This window comes from Bos grunniens, chromosome 14 (genome assembly GCF_055505025.1).
Source record: "Bos grunniens cultivar Pamir isolate PY7600 chromosome 14, Bosgru_T2T1.0, whole genome shotgun sequence".
Classification (NCBI taxonomy): Eukaryota; Metazoa; Chordata; class Mammalia; order Artiodactyla; family Bovidae; genus Bos; species Bos grunniens.
In genome coordinates this window covers 27,587,506-27,607,913 of record NC_141178.1, presented here as the reverse complement: position 1 = coordinate 27,607,913, position 20,408 = coordinate 27,587,506, and positions in this window count along the sequence as shown.

Below are 20,408 nucleotides of genomic sequence, written 5' to 3'. Positions count from 1 at the left end.
TAAAAACTGATATCCTGGCAGAGATAGGGCAAATGTTCTTTAATTTAAAATTTCATTTAGAGGTGGCCTACTTAAACAGCAATGATAGAAGTGAATCACAGTTTTTATGTTCACTCAATAGTACTCACATAACCAAAAATAATTTCACAATAGCCTCAGTAAAAATAGTACTATAGGAAAAAAAATCATACTAAGGTTCAAGAGGTGTTTAGAAATTAAATGAGCTAATAAACATGAAAATGATTTGTAAAACTAAAATTTATATGCTGATATTATTATAGTTATCTTTTTCTGGAATTTTCACTTTGTAAATGTGAAAAGTCTGACTTTTTGAATTTCTTTAAAATAGAATCTTACCTTTTTAATATTCAGTTCAATAATTATTATAATTATTATTGGTGTATACATATAGATGTTGGTAGTAGCCAATAACAGACGTTACTTCTACATCATGTTTCTATGATGCAGAATTTTATTTATTAAGGTTCTGTTCATAATTCTGTTACTGTTACTAATTTTTCTTTCATTTGGCTTAATCCTTTATGTTTATACTGAAAATAAGTGTACTTTTGATGAATATTCATCATCTATTAAAGGATTAATTAAAGTCTTTGCATAAGCGTGTATGGGTTTCCCATATTTTAAACCTGTAGTTAGGATCCAGACTCATTCTACAGTACTTATACAAAGACAGTGGTAATCAAGGCATATGCACTTATTTAGACTAATAAATAAATGTTCTTTATATAGAAACTGTAAAATCAATGGCTGTACCCTTCTCTTGAATCAGTAATAGCCTCTGGCTGCCTTTTATTTTCTTGGACAGGTTGGGGAACAGAACCAGGAAAAGGAACCAACCCAAAGAAGCTTTCCGCTGGTAGAATCTCTAACTTTGACTCCAGAAATCAAAATATATGGTGTTTGAATAAAACATCATATTGTATTAAATCAGAAATGACAGTGTTTTCCACTTAAAAATTCAATACATTGGTATGTTTTATAGAATACTGCTGCATGAGTGTAATCTACTTAATCAGATTTTATAAGTGTTTATGCCAGGACCAATAAATATCTTCAGTCTCATAGATCAGTTGCTTCATAGAGTAATTAAGTAAGTCAGGGAAATAAGCCTGCATTTCCACTACCTCATAAAACTTTTGCTCTGTTTACAATGTCTCCCCTTTCCTAGGCACTCAAATATTTGTCCATTCATACCTAAAATTTAACATAACTGAATTAAATGCACACATTTCCTATGTTCACAAAATGCACATAATAAAAATTAAGGAGGATTTCTAGTTAGAAGTTACTGAGCTTGAGTTATCAGCACAGTCCTTTTCATTGTAACTTTTTCAACTGCTGCTGCTAAGTCGCTTCAGTCGAGTCCGACTCTATGCGACCCCATAGATGGCAGCCCACCAGGCTCCGCCATCCCTGGGATTCTCCAGGCAAGAACACTGGAGTGGGTTGCCACTTCCTTCTCCAATGCATGAAAGTGAAAAGTGAAAGTGAAGTCGCTCAGTCGTGTCCAACTCTTAGCGACCCCATGGACTGCAGCCCACCAGGCACCTCCATCCATGGGATTTTCCAGGCAAGAGTACTGGAGTGGGGTGCCATTGCCTTCTCCAACTTTTTCAAAGGACTGTCCAATTTGGAAATAAAACATTTACCATTCAGTGTTGCCCTAGCCCAGTCTGAGCTGGGCAATGAACTGCATACGTCTTGAGAATCTCTAAAACATATTCATCTTTGCCAGCAGTGGTCTGAAAGAGCAGGATATTCTTGCCATTTTAAATAATTCCATGAAGTCTATAATTTTGGCTTCATTTTTCTTGTTGGAAAATTGTGGAGTGACATTGCCCTCAAAACCACCTCTTAGCCCCTATTCTCCTAGCACATATACACACATACAGAGGTGGTAGAATCACACTGTATACTGGGTTGAGGTTTTCAAGAAAGTATGCAGAGTAATGCTTTGTGTGGAGTAATAGTATGCACCCAGAGCCAGGCATCCGGAATGTGAAGTCAAGTGGGCCTTAGGAAGCATCACTACAAACAAAGCTAGTGGAAGTCATGGAATTCCAGTTGAGCTATTTCAAATCCTGAAAGATGATGCTGTGAAAGTGATGTACTCAATATGCCAGCAAATTTGAAAAACTCAGCAGTGGCCACAGGACTGTAAAAGGTCGGTTTTCATTCTAATACCAAAGAAAGGCAATGCCAGACAATGCTCAAACTACCGCACAATTGCACTCATCTCACAAGCTAGTAAAGTAATACTCAAAATTCTCCAAGCCAGGCTTCAACAGTACGTGAACCGTGAACTTCCTGATGTTCAAGCTGGTTTTAGAAAAGGCAGAGGAACCAGAGATCTAATTGCCAACATCCACCGGATCATCGAAAAAGCAAGAGAGTTCCAGAAAAACATCTACTTCTGCTTTATTGACTATGCCAAAGCCTTTGACTGTGTGGACCACAACAAACTGGAAAATTCTTGAAGAGATGGTCAGACCACCTGACCTGCCTCTTGAGAAATCTGTATACAGGTCAGGAAGCAACAGTTAGAACTGGACATGGAACAACAGACTGGTTCCAAATCGGGAAAGGAGTACATCAAGGCTGTATATTGTCACCCTGCTTATTTAACTTATATGCAGAGTACATCATGAGAGATGCTGGGCTGGAAGAAGCACAAGCTGGAATCAAGATTGGCAGGAGAAATATCAATAACCTCAGATATGCAGATGACACCACCCTTATGGCAGAGAGTGAAGAAGAACTAAAGAGCCTTTTGATGAAAGTGAAAAAATTGGCTTAAAACTTCACATTCAGAAATTAAGATCATGGTATCTGGTCCCATCACTTCATGGGAAATAGATGGGGAAACAGTGGAAACAGTGAGAAACTTTATTTTGGGGGGCTCTAAAATCACTGCAGATGGTGACTGCAGATTAAAAGACGCTTGCTTGTTGGAAGAAAAGTTATGGACAACCTAGACAGCATATTAAAAAGCAGAGACATTACTTTGAAATCAAAGGTCCATCTAGTCAAGGCTATGGTTTTTCCAGTAATCACGTATGGATGTGAGAGTTGGACTGTGAAGAAGGCTGAGCGCCGAGGAATTGATGTTTTTGAACTGTGGTGTTGGAGAAGACTCTTGAGAGTCCCTTGGACTGCAAGGAGATCCAACCAGTCCATCTTAAAGGAAATCAGTCCTGAATATTCATTGGAAGGACTGATGCCGAAGCTGAAGCTCCAGTACTTTGGCCACCTGATGCGAAGAACTGACTCATTTGAAAAGACCCTGATGCTGGAAATAATTGAAGGCAGAAGAAGGGGACAACAGAGGATGAGATGGTTGGATGGCATCACCAACTCAATGGACATGAGTTTGAGTAAACTCTGGGAGTTGGTGATAGACAGGGAAGCCTGGTGTGCTGCAGTCCGTGGGGTTGCAAAGAGTCAGACATGACTAAGCAACTGAACTGAACTGATGCAGAGTAAACAACAATAATAATAAAGTTCAGATTATCTTTGCAAATTCTTTAAAATGGCTGTAGGTTCACCATTTAGCCAGTTTCCTTCTAACATCAAAACAGGTTGTGTTTTTTATAATTAGTTAAATAGCAGATGAACTTCTTGGTTTATACTTAGAACCTTTGTATAAAAATATTTGTGTCTTCAGACCCTAGAAACACATGTGATTCGGTGAGTTGTGAGAACTAAAGAATAGCAAATTCACATCTCCCGTTTCACTTTAACCCCCAGGCCTAAGCTGGAAAATGCCTACACTATTAAAACTTTCTCTCCCTCTTTCTCAAATTGAATAGCTGAATTTGATTGATTTAAATGAGAATGTGACAAGACAGGGTTCTTTTGCCAAAAAGTCCATTAGCCTCCTAGGATTACAGAGCTCATGGTGTCAGACAAACTCTCACTTAAGGGTTGCCTGGGAAGCATTAACACAAGCAATGAACTTGAGCCTTGGCATAAAAAAGATATGAACTGGAGTGCCGTTTCTACCAGACACGTCAATTTGGACAAGATAACTTTAGCACTTTGAGCTTCAGTTTTCTTAATTTTCAAGTATGAATTATAATACCCACTTGAAGCATCTGTTTAGGGTTAAATGAGAGAATTTTTAATAAGTGTACTGTAGTGTGTACCATAAATGTTAGCTATTGATATCATCAGGGGGTAAGAATAAGGATTCCTTAAGGCTGTTTTTGTTTTTTTTTTTTTAAACTGTTACCTTTTTTTAAACAAACCACCAGAGGGTAGTAGAGAACAAATAGTTTGTATACATTGTTCCAGGTGCTGTCTCTGTGAAATTACCATGATCTTGTCCTCATATTGGCAGCCCACTCCAGTTTTCCTGCCTGGAAAATCCCACGGACGGTGGAGCCTGGTAGGCTACTGTTCTTGGGGTCACAAAGAGACGGACATGACTGAGCAACTTCACTTTCACTTGTCCTCATATTACATCTATCTACCTGTTCTATAGTTTCCCAGGTGACTCAGTGGTAAAGAAGCCACCGGCCAGGCCGGAGACGCAGGTTTGATCCCTGAGCGGGGAGGATCCCGTGGAGAAGGAAATGATACCCCATTCTTGGCAAGTATTCTTGCCAGGAAAATCCTGTAGACAGAGAAGCCTGGGCAGCTACAGCCCATGGGGTCACAAAGAATTGGACATGACTTAGTGACTAAATAATACAACAACCTGTTCTAAAAACATGGAATAAGCTTTCATTGTTCTTAAATACCCAGATTTTACATATGGCAGGGAATAGGCTCTACTAAGTATAAATTGCTTTATTCCTGAACTAAAGGAGAAAGAAATGTAAATCTTGCTTTGAAGTGTTTTATCCATGCATAGTGTGTGAAACCGACACTGTTAGTCGCTTAGTTGTGTCCGATTCTTTCGGACCCCATGAGCTGTAGCCTGCCAGGCTTCTCTGTCCATGGGATTTCCTAGACAAGAATACTGGAGTGGGTTGCCGTTTCCTTCCCCAAGGGATCTTCCTGACCCAGAGATAGAACCTGGGTCTCCTGCATTGCAGGCAGATTCTTTATGGTCTGAGCCACCAGGGAAGCCTACATAGTGTTTTAAGTGGTTGGAAATATTTCATATTCTATGTAAAACACAAATTGATGCATCTTCTTTGTGATACTACCAAAAGATACCAATTTATGGTAGTGAAGTTTTAGTGACTTTCTTTATTTAGGGAGTGCAGGTCATTACGCATGCCTGCTCAGTTGCTCAGTCGGTCTGACTCTTTGCAGTCGCAGGGACTGTAGCCCACTAGGCTCCTCTCTCCATGGGATTCTCCAGTCCATAATACTGGAGTGAGTTGCCATTTCCTCCTATGGGTCATTGTAAAAACAATTTAAATAAGCACACTTGAAATATATCTAAGGAGTTTCAAGCTGCTACATCTTTTCATTCTGTTTTATGCAAGGATTGTTTATGAAAGTCAACATTATCATTATAGCATATGAATTCTGGGTAAAAATGAGCTGGGATGCGTAACTTAGAGAGTAAGCCGGAAATGCCCTGGTGGTCCAGTGGTTAGGACTCTGCTCTTCCACTGCTGGGAGCCTGGGTTCGATCCCTGGAGAGGGAACTAAGATCCTCTGGTATAGCCCCCCAAAAAATTTATCAGATCAGATCAGATTAGATCAGTCGCTCAGTCGTGTCCAACTGTTTGCGACCCCATGAATCGCAGCACGCCAGGCCTCCCTGTCCGTCACCAACTCCCAGAGTTCACCCAGCCTCACGTCCATCGAGTCAGTGATGCCATCCAGCCATCTCATCCTCTGTCATCCCCTTCTCCTCCTGCCCCCAATCCCTCCCAGCATCAGAGTCTTTTCCAATGAGTCAACTCTTCGCATGAGGTGGCCAAAGTACTGGAGTTTCAGCTTTAGCATCATTCCTTCCAAAGAAATCCCAGGGCTGATCTCCTTCAGAATGGACTGGTTGGATCTCCTTGCAGTCCAAGGGACTCTCAAGAGTCTTCTCCAACACCACAGTTCAAAAGCATCAATTTTTCGGCGCGCAGCTTTCTTCACAGTCCAACTCTCACATCCATACATGACCACAGGAAAAACCATAGCCTTGACTAGACAGACCTTTGTTGGCAAAGTAATGTCTCTGCTTTTGAATATGCTATCTAGGTTGGTCATAACTTTCCTTCCAAGGAGTAAGCGTCTTTTAATTTCATGGCTGCAGTCACCATCTGCAGTGATTTTGGAGCCCAGAAAAATAAAGTCTGACACTGTTTCCCCATCTATTTCCCATGAAGTGGTGGGACCGGATGCATAGACAGTAAGTTAAAACAAGATCATTGAGATTGAAGAGATGGAACACAAGAGATTATTTTGTGATTCTAATCTATTTGGCTCAGCAATAAAGAATCCGCCTGCAATGCAGCAGATATAAGAGACACGGGTTCGATCCTTGGATTGGGAAGATCCCCTGGGGGAGGAAAATGGCAATCCACTCCAGTATTCTTGCCTGAAAAATCTCATGGACAGAGGAGCCTGGTGGGCTCCAGTCCCCAAAGTCCACTCTTTGGAGTTGCAAAGAGTTGGACACAGCTGACCAGAGAGGAGGAGAATCTATTTTCCAAAGGTTACAAGTTCATAAAAAATGTAGATAATAATATTAGTGGATTTGTACCTCAAACTAGAGTTCATTCTTTATTTGTAAACATATAATGTTCAGACTTTGAATAGAGCAATGGTTCTCAATCAGGGACAATTTTGTGCTCCAGGGGGCATTTGGGAATGTCTGGAGACATTTTTGATTTGTCAAAACGTGGATGAGAACAGTCGTGGGGATGATGCTACTAGAATCTAGTGAGTAGAGGGTGGAGATGCTGCTAAGTGTCATACAATGAAAGGACAGGCCCCCACAGCAAAGAATTATCAGGCCAAATATGTCAATGGCGCTGCTGTTCAGAAACCCTGGAATAAAGCCCTGGACTTTCAGACTCTTGGTGTGTCGCTGGATGTTTTCCATTTCTATCCCAAGTCCACCCTGGTAGCGTCAAGAAGAGTGCTCCACTGAGAAGCACAGCAGTTGGCTCGGCGTTCATCTTCCATTTTTAAAGCAGCAGATTTTCCAACGTTTCCATTTAAAGATTGTGCCATTTTCACTCAGTTTATAATGGGTATTAATGTGCTTTGGAAACGTACAAGCTCTCAGTAAAGACAATTAGCAGAAAACAAAAACAGGAGAGCAGGTGTCTAGCTTTTCTTCTCCCCAAATGGCTTTAATGCAATCAAAAATGGGAAGTGTGAATAAAGCTGCTTTGTGTTTTAAGTAGGAGCATTTGGAAGTATTGGTATAATGCCTTGGGGACATGAAGTCTTGAGTTACACGATCACTTATTTAGAAATGTGATGAAGTGTGAAGAAGCTGCACCAGCAGGAGGGATCATTTAAATTTTTAAAAATCTCAAAAATAGTTTCCTAGAGCTTCTATGTGGCTACAAATCAGCTGGCATATGTAGGAGAGACTTCGAGTGTAACTGTCACAAACCCACTGACTTCTCTTATTAGTAGCTAAAGGAGAGCCATAGGAGAGGAAGAAGGTAATTTATCTACATTATTGAGCTAATTTGGAGGATAAATGGAAGTTCTCACTTTTAAACTATAATTACACTTGATTTGCCTGTTTCCAATCCAACCAAAAAATAAAACATAAATTTCAAAAACTGGTAAAGCAAATCTGTCTTCCCAATTGAATCTTCAAGACTTGAAACTTTCAATTGTAATTACATTTACTAGGAAACTGTCCAGATTGACTGCTTTATCCAGCTAATTTATGCTGATGTAGAGACCTGTCCTGTCTAATATGGTAGTATTAACCATGTGGTTATGATGGAGCCCTTGAAGTGTGGCTGGGCTGAATTGAGATCTGTTGTAATTGTAAAGCACAAACTGGAATTTGAAGACTTGTCCAAAAGAGAAAAATTTCATTAACAATTTTTATATGGATGCCATGTTTTTTTGGGGGGGGGGGGTTTGTCCATGTCACACGGCTTGATCTTAGTTCTCTGACCAGAGATTAAACCTGGGCCCTCAGCAGTGAAAGCTCAGAGTGGTAAACCACTGGATTCCAGGGAATTCCTGACATGTTGATGTGACAATATTTCGGATATGCTGAGTTGAATAAAATATATTTTAAAGTTAAATTAATCTATTTTTTAAAATGTTGCTGCTAGAAGATTTAAAAGTACATTGATAATACTGTATATAAAAGTACATTTATGATACTGATTATTTTTATTGAACACTGCTGGCCTAGACCATTCAGGTTTTAATTGAGTAATCACTTGCGCTTCCCTGGTGGCTCAGACTATAAAGAATATGCCTGCAGTGTAGGAGACCTGGGTGTGATCCCTGGGTCAGGGAAGATCCCCTGGAGAAGGAAATGGTAACCGACTCCAGTGTTCTTGCCTGGAGAATTCCATGAAAAGAGGAGCCTGGTGGGCTATAGTCCAGGAGGTCACAAAGAGTCAGACATAACTGAGCAACTAACACTTCATGATTAAATGAGCATATAAGAAATTATGACTATATGAGAGAGAAATGCATAAGGATACATGGATTGCTAATCATTCTACTCTGCAGTACCATTTTTCTAGTGTTAACGTCCATTTGCAGCCTACAGGAACCTTCTGCTTTCACCAGACAGGCTCTTCCCAACCTTCCTTCCTACACCTAGTGCTCTCTCTGTTTTCAGCTCACAAGGTTCCCTTTGTCTGAGATGCCTCCCCTGCCTCATCTTTACCTCATTCTTCAATATCTAACTCAAAAACACTCCTTCTTCATAGGTGGTTTTCCCCAAATGCAAGTGGCCTCCTCCATTTCTGAACTCTTCAGCATCTAATCTGTAACCAGCCTTCCTCGAAGTATGCTTCTTCTAACAGTGGAACTGCCAGAGTTACATTTTCTAAGAAAAAACGTTCCATGGTTAAATGAGTTAGGGAAACGCTGACTTAAATGAAGTCAATTGGTGTCTTTTACTGCAGGGTTTCTCAGGGCCCTTACTGGCTTAATATGTATTGAGAATTTTTAAAGAGCCACTTGGTATATAGCATTTCCTAATCCTTGTTGACGATGGACTATATTTTTTTCACCAAGAATTTTATAGGATTGAGTTACTAGCAACACATTTTGAGAAGTAAATTAATCTATTTTTATTAATTAATCTATTAATCTATTTTATATACCACTAATCAGCACATATTCCATTGTGGCTTTTTTTTCCTCTCTTGATTCCAGCCATTACATATATTGTGTGCCTTTAAATTTTCAAATTTTTATATGTTATTTCCTAACATATCCTTGGAAGGAAAGTTATGACCAACCTAGATAGCGTATTCAAAAGCAGAGACATTACTTTGCCAACAAAGGTTCGTCTACTCAAGGCTATGGTTTTTCCTGTGGTCACGTATGGATGTGAGAGTTGGACTGTGAAGAAGGCTGAGCGCCGAAGATTTGATGCTTTGAACTGTGGTGTTGGAGAAGACTCTTGAGAGTCCCCTGGACTGCAGGGAGGTCCAAACAGTCCATTCTGAAGGAGATCAGCCCTGGGATTTCTTTGGAAGGAATGATGCTAAAGCTGAAACTCCAGTACTTTGGCGACCTCATGTGAAGAGTTGACTCATTGGAAAAGACTCTGATGCTGGGAGGGATTGGGGGCAGGAGGAGAAGGGGACATCAGAGGATGAGATGGTTGGATGACATCACTGACTCGATAGACGTGAGTCTGAGTGAACTCCGGGAGTTGGTGATGGACAGGGAGGCCTGGTGTGCTGCGATTCATGGGGTCACAAAGAGTCAGATACGACTGAGCGACTGAACTGAACTGAACTGAACATATACTCTATGTGATTCATTGAAGTCAGAAATGATCTTGGTTAGCCCTTTGCAAAATTACTGAATTACTTCAGTAATTGTTGATTTAGCTTAATATATTAAGTGATCAAACTTAATACTTACTTTGCACAATATTTGCGCAATACTTTCAAATTTAAACTGTTAAGTAGTGGTGCAGGACAGTCTAACCTGTTCAGTGTGGAAAAGCATCAGCCACATGAAACAAAGCCAATAAATACATGCAGTATTTATTTGAGGACAAAAGGGATAGAATCTTGAGAGTATGAGCTGGGAGTCAAATCAAAGACTAGAAAATGGGAGCAAAAAAGAGAATTTTAAGTAAAAAAAAAAACAAACTATGGTGAAGGAAAGACAAAGATGAATAATAAAGTATCACCAGACTTCATCAGACTTCCCTGTACTTCAGATGGTAAAGAATCTGTCTGCAATGCAAGAGTCCCTGATTCGATCCCTGGGTCAGGAAGATCCTCAGAAGAAGGGAATGGCAACCCACTCTAGTATTCTTGCCTGGAGAATCCCATGGACAGAGGAGCCTGGCAAGCTACAGGGCTACAGTCTATGGGGTCACAAAGAGTCAGATAGGATTGAGCAATTAACATTACACTACTACAATACAGAAATATTTTAATTGTGATGTAAAAAGCACCTCCATCAGATGACCTCCATCAGATGTTGGTTTGCCTTATGTTAACTGTGACTCATTTTTTCAAAAATATGCCCTCAGTGACCAAGTTTAAAAGCCTAATTGATTCATTACAATTATATACATACACATTGACTAATCAAAATTAGAATATTTTAAGCCAGTCATAAGAGTTAAACGGGATACCTAATAAATGTCACATTAGGTGTGATCCAGAGACTTTTCTATCCTATTCTGTCCTTTATTGTTCCTATCTCTGCCCTAATGTCCTTGTTTTATTCATATATATTTATGAGCTTGACCTTCCCACCTCCAGGTAGAATATGCGTGAGGGAGACTGAGAAGGGACTTTGTTTTATGCCTGTTTATATTTCTGGTGCCTGGCTTAATTCATTTGTTTGTGGACTCCCTGACAGTGGCCTTATGCATCATGTTGAAGAAGGTGGTAGCTATCTGCTTGGTTTCCCCTAAAAAAATCAAGAATATCTCAGGATCCATATTCTCCTTAATAACCCCTGATAAATGTCATACATGACTTTTCTGTATGGCAGATGTCTTAATCAATTTTTATCAATAAATGTGTAGTTATAATCTGTTTACTATGTTTGGCGCCAGTGCGTTGGAAGGGTAAAAAGAAAGTAAAATACATATTTCTTTGCTTTTAGGATTGAGAGGAAAATACAAACAGATAAATAGAAAACAAATGGAGAATGGCTGCTAAATTCTGTGACGTATATACTTCAGAAAGGGGGATCTGAAAGCAGGCGGGATACAAAGAAATTTTGCAAAGTAACAAAAAAATTTGCTTGCAAATTTTTGCAGGCAGGAAGTAAAGTCCACTTTCTGCCTGCCAGTGCAGGAGATGCAAGTTCTATCCCTGGGTTGGAAAGATCCCCTGGAGAAGGAAATGGCAACTCACTTCAGTATTCTTGCCTGGAAAAGAGGAGGAGCCTGGCAGGGTCGCAAAAGAATCTGACATGACTTAGTGACCAAACGACAACAACGAAGCCAAGGGCATGAGAGACCAAAGGGCCCAAGAAGATTTTTGAGGAGGGGATCTCCAGGACGAATCCTATGCTAATAAGTCCTGTTCTAGAGTCCTATATAGATTAAATTCATATGTAGACTCAAATATATATTAGAGTGGAGGAGAGGCTGCATAAGGAAGACCACGTAGGAGACTGTTGGCTTTAGCCTACATTGCGACCCCATGGACTAGCTGACCAGGCTCCTCTGTCCATGGGATTCCCTAGGCAAGAGTATTGGAGTGGGCTGCAATTCCCTCCTCTAGGGGATCTTACGAATCATAGATATTTGTAAATATTTATGCAGGCAGAGGTGAAGAGCTCTTATGAATCTGGCAGTGGGGTTGTGATTGGTAAAACTTATTGTTCTCTGTGTACAAAAGAGCAAATTCAAACTGGGCCATTGTGAAATACAGTGCTGATTTTATTGACCGTGTGGGCTCCTCGTTGAAAAAGGACAATGTAAATAAACGTGTAGGCAGTGAAAGGCACCAAAGAGGTATCTGATTTGAAAGCCTCTACCCCTGTTACCCTGGAGAACCTCAAACTGCAGTCATTACTAGAAGTCTTATAGGTGCTGGGGCAAGCAAGAAGTGGCTGATTGTCAAGCTGTTTGTTGTTGCCTACACAATGGCAAACTGGAAATTCCCTTGGCTAATTTTCTCTCATTGCCCAAACGGAAGTCCACTGTGGAGTAGACTTGAGCAATACTGTCTTGCTGAAAGTAAATAAACATAAGGCTCACCCACATCATTGGGAAAGTTGGCAAACATGATCTAGTGATCACTGTTTGGTAAACCCAGTACTTTTCCATCCTTACAAATGGACCTGAAAACACAAGTGCTTGGTGACCACAAAATGACGTATACATTCTATGTGGGTAAGACTCCTTTGTCAAATGTTAAGTTGTTGAGTTTAAAGAGGCCAAGCAGGTGAATACAAGGTTCAAAGAAAATGCAATTCTTAACAATGTCTATGAGCTTGGAGTGGATGTAAATAACAAGCATATTGGTTTAATGGGTAATAGTATTAGTGCTAATCTCCAAATGAAGAGAGAAGTTCCTGACCTGCTCAAGCAGGAAATACCTCTCTGAGTTTCAATACCCCCGTCTTAGTCACCATTGAGAGAGCCAGCAGCTTCGAACACATTTAAAATCCTGGCTTTTTTGACATTTTTGCCACACTTACCTCTCTTTATAACATATCAAACAACCCCCTTTGTCTTTGTGAATTAAAAACTTCAGCAGATTTTGTGGAAGACCGCTTAATAACACTTAAGAAAGCAGATGGAATGCACTGGTTGGAGCATAGGGCAGACATGGCCCTCCTTCATAGATTACATGTGTGAGAGCCTCTGTTTAAAAGCATGGTCAGTGAGAAAATCACAGGTTCAGGCCTATAAGTGAGAATCCAGAGAGACCTGAAGATGTAGTTGTTTAGTCACTGAGTTGTGTCCCATTCTTTTGCAACCCCATGGACTATAGCCTGCCAGGCTCCTCTGTCCATGGGATTTCCCAGGCAAATACTGGAGCAGCTTGCCATTTCCTTCTCCAGGGGATCTTCCCAACCCAGGAATCAAAAACACATCTCCTACATTGGCAGGTGGGTTCTTTACCACTGAGCCACCTGGGAAGCCCACCTGAAGGTGTTGCTGCTGCTGCTGCTGCTGCTAAGTCACTTCAGTCGTGTCCGACTCTGTGCGACCCCATAAATGGCAGCCCACCAGGCTCCCCTGTCCCTGGGATTCTTCAGGCAAGAACATGGAGTGGGTTGCCATTTCCTTCTCCAATGCATGAAAGTGAAAAGTGAAAGTGAAGTCGCTTAGTCGTGTCCGACTCTTAGCGACCCCATGGACTGCAGCCTACCAGGCTCCTCTGTCCATGGGATTTTCCAGGCAAGTGTACTGCAGTGGGGTGCCATTGCCTTCTCCGCCTGAAGGTGTTAATTAGCCTTAAATATGTCCTGCACCTCTACTCATCATTGAGATGTTAGACCTACTCTCCAAATGACATTGTCTTCCACTCTGACTTACTGGTGAGTGCGGAAAGAAACCCAAAGGTAGCATCCTTCAGTAGGATCAGACAAAATGAGGGGTAGTATTGTGATGGAAAATTTTAGGGAAAGTCTTTTCACTTATAATAATAATGTTATTTAAAACTGCGTACATCACATTTGGGGATATTCGTAAAGAAGGTGCATCTCAGAGTTTAAAATTATTGGATATAAATATAGACCCAACAATGAGCATGCCTTAAAAGCATATGCACTCAAAGAACCTGAAATGTTTATTAATCCCTTTGGAGGGCTGCTGCAGTAAAATCCTGCGGATGCTTCCCAGTTGGCTAGAGAATGGGATTGCTCCAAGGTTTCAGGTTGAAAAGCCTCACACAGCTCTCTAGGCAAGAAAGTTTGGCACTGATGCTGAAAAACTACAAAGACATAGTCCCCAATATTTATCATATGATTTATATTCTGCAGTGATTTCCAGTTTCAATGGCAACAGTGGAAAGGAACAGATGAAGTCAGGTTACAGGAATAGAATGCTTGAGAAAGGGCCTGAATATCTAATGCACATTTCCATGGAAGGCCCAATGCCAGGAGTATATAACGGCAGACCTGCTGTCAACCTTTTCTTTTTAAAACTCACCAGAACAAACACATTACCTACCCTTTGGCAAAAGAACATCAGAAAACCTCAGTTTTGAAGGAGAACCATATTCCTTCTGATAAAAAAAGAAACAGGATTTTCTGTTCAAACCACTTCTGTAAATCACCATGATCTCTGGCTATGTTTGTAAATGATGGATAAGTGATTATTCTGCAGTAAAGTGTCATAATAGAACCACTATAGCAAAATAAAGTGAAGTGAGTACATTTCCCACCGTTCACGGCTGTTGTGCGTCCACTAGTTTGTGATGCTTATAGAAACAGCAACACTCTGTGAAAAGTAATTCAAGGGGTTCAACCAAGGGGAAAAAAGACTTGGTTGATTCTCACTTGACTGTATTTCTTAATTTTAAAGAAAAACTACAGCATATGTTCTATATCAACAGGTAGCATTCTTTTGTTATGTTTTTTTTTTTTTTTTCTGTGTTTTAATTCTTGCTTTATCTTAAAATGGGCTTCCCTTGTGGCTCAGCTGGTAAAGAATCCACCTGCAATGCAGGAGACCTGGGTTTGATCCCTGGTTTGGGAAGATCCCCTGGAAAAGGGAAAGGATACCCACTCCAGTATTCTGGCCTGGAGAATTCCATGGACTGTGTAGTCCACGGGGTCGAAAAGAGTCCGACATGACTGAGCGACTTCACTTTTCACTATCTTAAAATATAGCTTAAAGCTAGAAATTGAAATATGAATATTAAACAGGTCATGTTATTATCCTATAAGTGTTAAAATGATCATATTTTATTTTGCTATTTAAAAGTTGCTCCAAAGGATGCAGTATGGCTTAATATTTGAATGGAGTTCTTCATTCTACCTTTATTCTCCATGGCCATCTAACAGTCTAAACAGTGCTTAGCACAGTGTGCAAGGGCAGAATGAAATAAAAAATCCCACCTGCTACCAAGGCAAACTATTTAAATTTCTCCCAATATTTACAGAAGTTCTTGGTACACAGCCAAAAAAGGCTCAATGAATATTTATTGAATAAATAAAATCACTTATTTATAAAAAGTCTGGAATTTACAGAAAGGATTCTCAGCCGTAAAAGTAAAACCCTGTAGGGCAGTTTTTAGATGGACTTACAGAAACTGCCTAATTATTATTTTCTTTGGCTTCATTGTATTTAGTGATGAATAATTTTCTTATTTTAAAACAATATTTTTCAGATACACATTACTGCATAAAGAAAAGCCAAAAATAAGAGCTAGAAGGTTCTTAAGCCTATGTTTATTCCCCATTTGCAATATTTCACAGTCCTTTCCATAGGAATACTTCTAAATTTAGAACTCTGTGGAGAGAGAGACTGACATTAGCACAGGCAGGGAAAAAATAGCAATTTATATGCAAAAAAACAGTTGTTTACCATGGGAGATGGTAAACAGCTTATGCATACTAGTTTTAACAAATTCACACTTCTATACTTAGTATTTCTATACTTAGTATTATATACTTAGGAAACTGGCTGCTCTCAAGTGTGTTTTAAAAGGGTTTATTATGTAGAGTTTTCTAATATTCTCTTCCCAATTAACTATTTATTAAAAATCTTTCTAAGTTCCAAAATAGATCTGCTAAAATCCTATATTTATTTGAAAAAGTTACATTTTCCTGAGTTTATTGTAACAATAAAAATATAGCAATGCAACCATATGAATATTTTAAAATATAAATGCCACTGTCTTTTTAAAAAATAAATCCTAATCTAGAATTATTTTCAATGTTAATAATAAAAGTCAAATATGTGGTAGGGGAAAACAAGAGAAAATCTGTAAGAAAGAATCATGGGAATACTTTTGCAAAGACAATTCTTTGAATTCTTACTCAAGAGAAGTGAGTTCATTAAAATAATGAAGCTAACCAAGCTTATTATTTTATAATGAATAAGATAAAATATATGTATTTTCTGTGGCAGAAGTATTCAAGTTCTACCAGTTTGGAAGTCACTATTTCACTTGATCATTAAATTCTTCTGAATTGCCCTTCAATTCATGTTACAAACACAAAAGCTAACACAGCCTCTGTGTTCACCATATCTTTGATATGGCTTTATCTTTCCGTAATACTATCCACCCGTATAGTTCCAGCAGAAAGTATTTCAAAGCCAAAAATCACTTTGTTCTATTTCACACCCAAGATGAAATTCCATGACTCTAATAAAGCAAATTTTTCAATGAATACATCTGGAGGGCAATAGGAACTGGATGATGGTTGGAGAGATGGAGGTTAGAGATTGAGAAATATTGTACATGGAACAGCACTGGAGAAAGACAAAGGTAGCATGCAAGGATTAGATCACGAGAGATCGTATAAGTCATAAGTAAGTGTATGAACTGCATTTCGAGGGCAGTGATGAGACTGAAGCGTTTCAACTGGGGCTGGGGGATACAGGGTAGGGGCTGATCAGATTTGTCGAAAGACATCATTCTGGCTATTTTAAATGGACCAAAGGGACAAATCTCTGCACTTGATTAGAAATCCAGGCAGTCAGAAATGGTAGAAAAATGAACACATTTTAAGGATAATTAAGAGGTAGAGTAGATATGAGTTAAGTTCCAGTTCATTGTAAAGGTGATGGTGAGAGAAGAGTTGAGAGTTCGTCCAGCTTCCTGAGTCTGCACAATGATATCATTTATTAACTTCAGGAACTCAGGAAAAGAAGTTCCACCTTAAGAGGAAGTACCGATGGATTCCATTTGGAATACAGTGAGTTTTGGACCCTGAGATTTCCAGATGGCTTATGGGATAGCTATGGAATAAAAATTTATTAAATTTATGGAAGATCTGTGTATAAATAGTAATTGAAGCAACTGAAAAGAAAGTTGCTACCGGGGGAACAGTAGGATAAAAGCATAAGAGGATCAGGGCCAGGCTGAGGAATACCAATATTTAAGAAACAGACTTCAAGGATACTGGGTCAACAGGTAAAACAGGAGGGTTCTGTTATGGAAGGCAAGTGGGTTTCAAAAATGCTGGAGTCTTTAATTGTGCCAAAGACTGATGAGAGATGAAGATTAAAAACCAGTCATTAGAATTAGCCACACAGAAATGATTTGTGACTTAGGGCAAAAGCTGTTTGGTAGAATGGTGGGTACAAGTGTATGAGTGGGTTGGGTGAAGAAGCAAAAAAGTGTGAGACCTGGGAATATCAACTTTTTTAAAGAAGTTTTATGATGAATGGGGAGAAGCAATGGGTAATACTAGAATGATACAAAAGTTTAGAGAGTTATTTGTTTCCTTGGGAAAGGTTTCAGGATGTTTAAATGCTGATGTGAAGTGTCTGATAGAAAAGTAGGTTAAGTTATCCAAAAAAAGAAACAAGTATAATAGCTAGTAATAACAGCTAACACTCACTGAATGCTTAATGTATACTAGGCACTCTTCCAAGTTCTTCATGTGTAGTAACTCCTCTGATGCTCACCAGTAGGTACTGTGATTATTCCATTTTGTAGATAAGGAAATAGAAACCTGGAGAGTTAGAAGGACTAACTGATGGAATAACTTTGCTTAAGAAGTGGAAAAGCCCAGGTAAAGGAATTACCCTTGTACTGAAGAGAGACTACTTGCGTTCTACAGAACCAGACATGGGAAGAATGGGGTGGAGGCAGGTGAATTTATAGGTCTGGAAGCAGGAGATTGAGTTGTCTTAATAGCTTCTAATTTGTCAGTCAACCAGGATGGAAGGGTATTTGCACAGCAAGAGATGGAGTGGTAGACTGGTAGGTTTGAAGCACCAAAAAGACGTCAAATAGACCCTATAAAGAATAAGAGGGAATGCTGTACTGTTAAGACCATCCAAGAAAGATCCAGAAGTCTTGGTGTTGATTCAGCCATGGAGATTTAGAAGACTTCAGAAGTAAACCAAATGGGTCAGGGGTATAGGGAAGGGCAGGGGATGAGTAAGAGGTGTCCAACCATTTGATAGGGACTTACTTGAACCTTCTTTAGAAGTAGGGTATAAGTATACTTAATTAATCAGGTAGACAGGGGATGGATGGTGTCCAAAGATAAAAAGTTAAAGAATAGATCTTATCTCTCTTGGTAAACGTCACATTGCACTTTAAAGTATGTGGGTTATTTTCAAATATTACTTGATACTAATTTCAAATATAACTCCACATTGATAAGAGAACAGACTCTGTATGATTTCAATACCTTTAGGCCATGAAATTTTTGCACCTTGTTTTATGTCCGTGTATTGGTTCCAGTGTCTCCTGGTTTATAGTCTGTGGGAACTTGAATAGAATTTGTATCCTGCTATTTTGTGAAAATTGTATAAATCTGAATTATGTTGAATTGGTTCATAGTGCTTTTCAGGTCTACTATGTTCTTCTACTTTTCTGTCTATTAATTCTATTAATTTCTGAGAGTTTTTATATTGAAACTCCAACTAAAAATCTTATCTACTTAAAAATAATTGTAATATATAGTGGAAATATATGTAACTTTATATTTTTCAAGTCTCCTGTAAATCTGTCATCATATTTTCATAATTTAAAAAATAAAAATGGAGAAAAAATAGATCTTGGTAAAGTGGTACATGACAACTATACCTCTGCTTAGTTTTTCTGTAGACTAAGAAACTGCTCAAAAAGTCTATTAATTTCAAAAATACACCTTGGAATATACAAGGTAGGCACTATCAGAACATGACTTTACCATATGACTGCCCATGACTTACCTTGCTTGTCTACAGTGACTCAGCAGATAAAGAGATGAAAGGAGCTTGGAACTATTGTCTTTTGAACCACAAAGTGAGTATTATCCTATACCCACTGAATATTGATTCTATTTATTGGCATTCAGTTGAGTGTGGCCTTAAACTATGAAAGTTTTCTGAAAGCGCTCAAAGTTTCAATAAAGGCAATACTACTAACCAGTCCATCCTAAAGGAGATCAGTCCTTCCTGTTCATTGGAAGGACTGATGCTAAAGGTGAAACTCCAATATTTTGGCCACCTAATGCGAAGAGTTGACTCATTGGAAAAGACCCTCATGCTGGAAGGGATTGGGGGCAGGAAGAGAAGGGGACGACAGAGGATGAGATGGCTGGATGGCATCACCGACTCAATGGACGTGAGTCTGAGTGAACTCTGGGAGTTGGTGATGGACAGGGAGGCCTGGCGTGCTGCGATTCATGGGGTCGCAAAGAGTCGGACACAACTGGGCAACTGAACTTGACCGAAATGAAGGTTTGTTTTATGAAGACAACTTTGTTGCAAACCAAAGAAACTTGAGGTATCAAAATAGAAATTTACCAGTGAACCAATAGGTGGCAGTATAACATGGTGTTCTTGAATTTTTAAATAATTGAATTAACAATTAGGGCGGCAGAAGTCTTTCAAAGTGGAAAGAAGGTGGAGGTAGAAGGTGGACAAAGTGAGGGAGGGGAAGGGAGTGGAAAGAAGAGAGGAGAGAGCAAGAGGAAGGAATTCTGAAGGAGCCAAAATTGCAACAGAACTTATTCATTCCCCCCAAATTCACCCCCGGAAGTCTCAGAGTCCAGTCTGATTCACATGCTGGCAAGCCCTGGGGACGGTCATCTTTCATGGTGTTAACACAATAATAGTGTAACAGCTGATGGCTGTATCCATATCTCTGTTAACTAGGCTGTGAGATACTTGAGGACAGGAAACATGTTCATTTTTGAATGCTCTTGAACCAGTGCCTAAACTAGTGTCTGACTCAGAATTGGAATAAAATAAACATCGATGGGTGAATGAATGAATGAATGCATGATAGATATCTGGCGATTTATCATGCCATCTGCTCTAACCTTTCCCAGCCACCTTTGGGAAGAAAAGTCCTGTCATCTTCTTTTCTAATGAAAAGTTGTTTCTCACTTTGTATCTCATAAGTCATCTGGGGGACATTTATCATTTTCCTTTAATTGCATTCAAATAAAAATCATTAGGATGAGCATGCAAATCAAGCAGGAGGCACCAGTAGTGTTGGAATGGTTTGGTCCTGAGGGAGAGAATATATCTATGAAGTCCCAACCGTGTGCCACATAAATGATAGACTTTGCATGGATTCTTATCTGACCCTTACAACAGTAGTACGAACAAATTATTGTTATTAAGTCCTCTTATAGGTGAGAAAATGAGGATGAGAAAAGTTAGTTTGTCCAGAAACACTAACAGGTGCAACCTGATCGTCCTTCTTTCCTTCCTT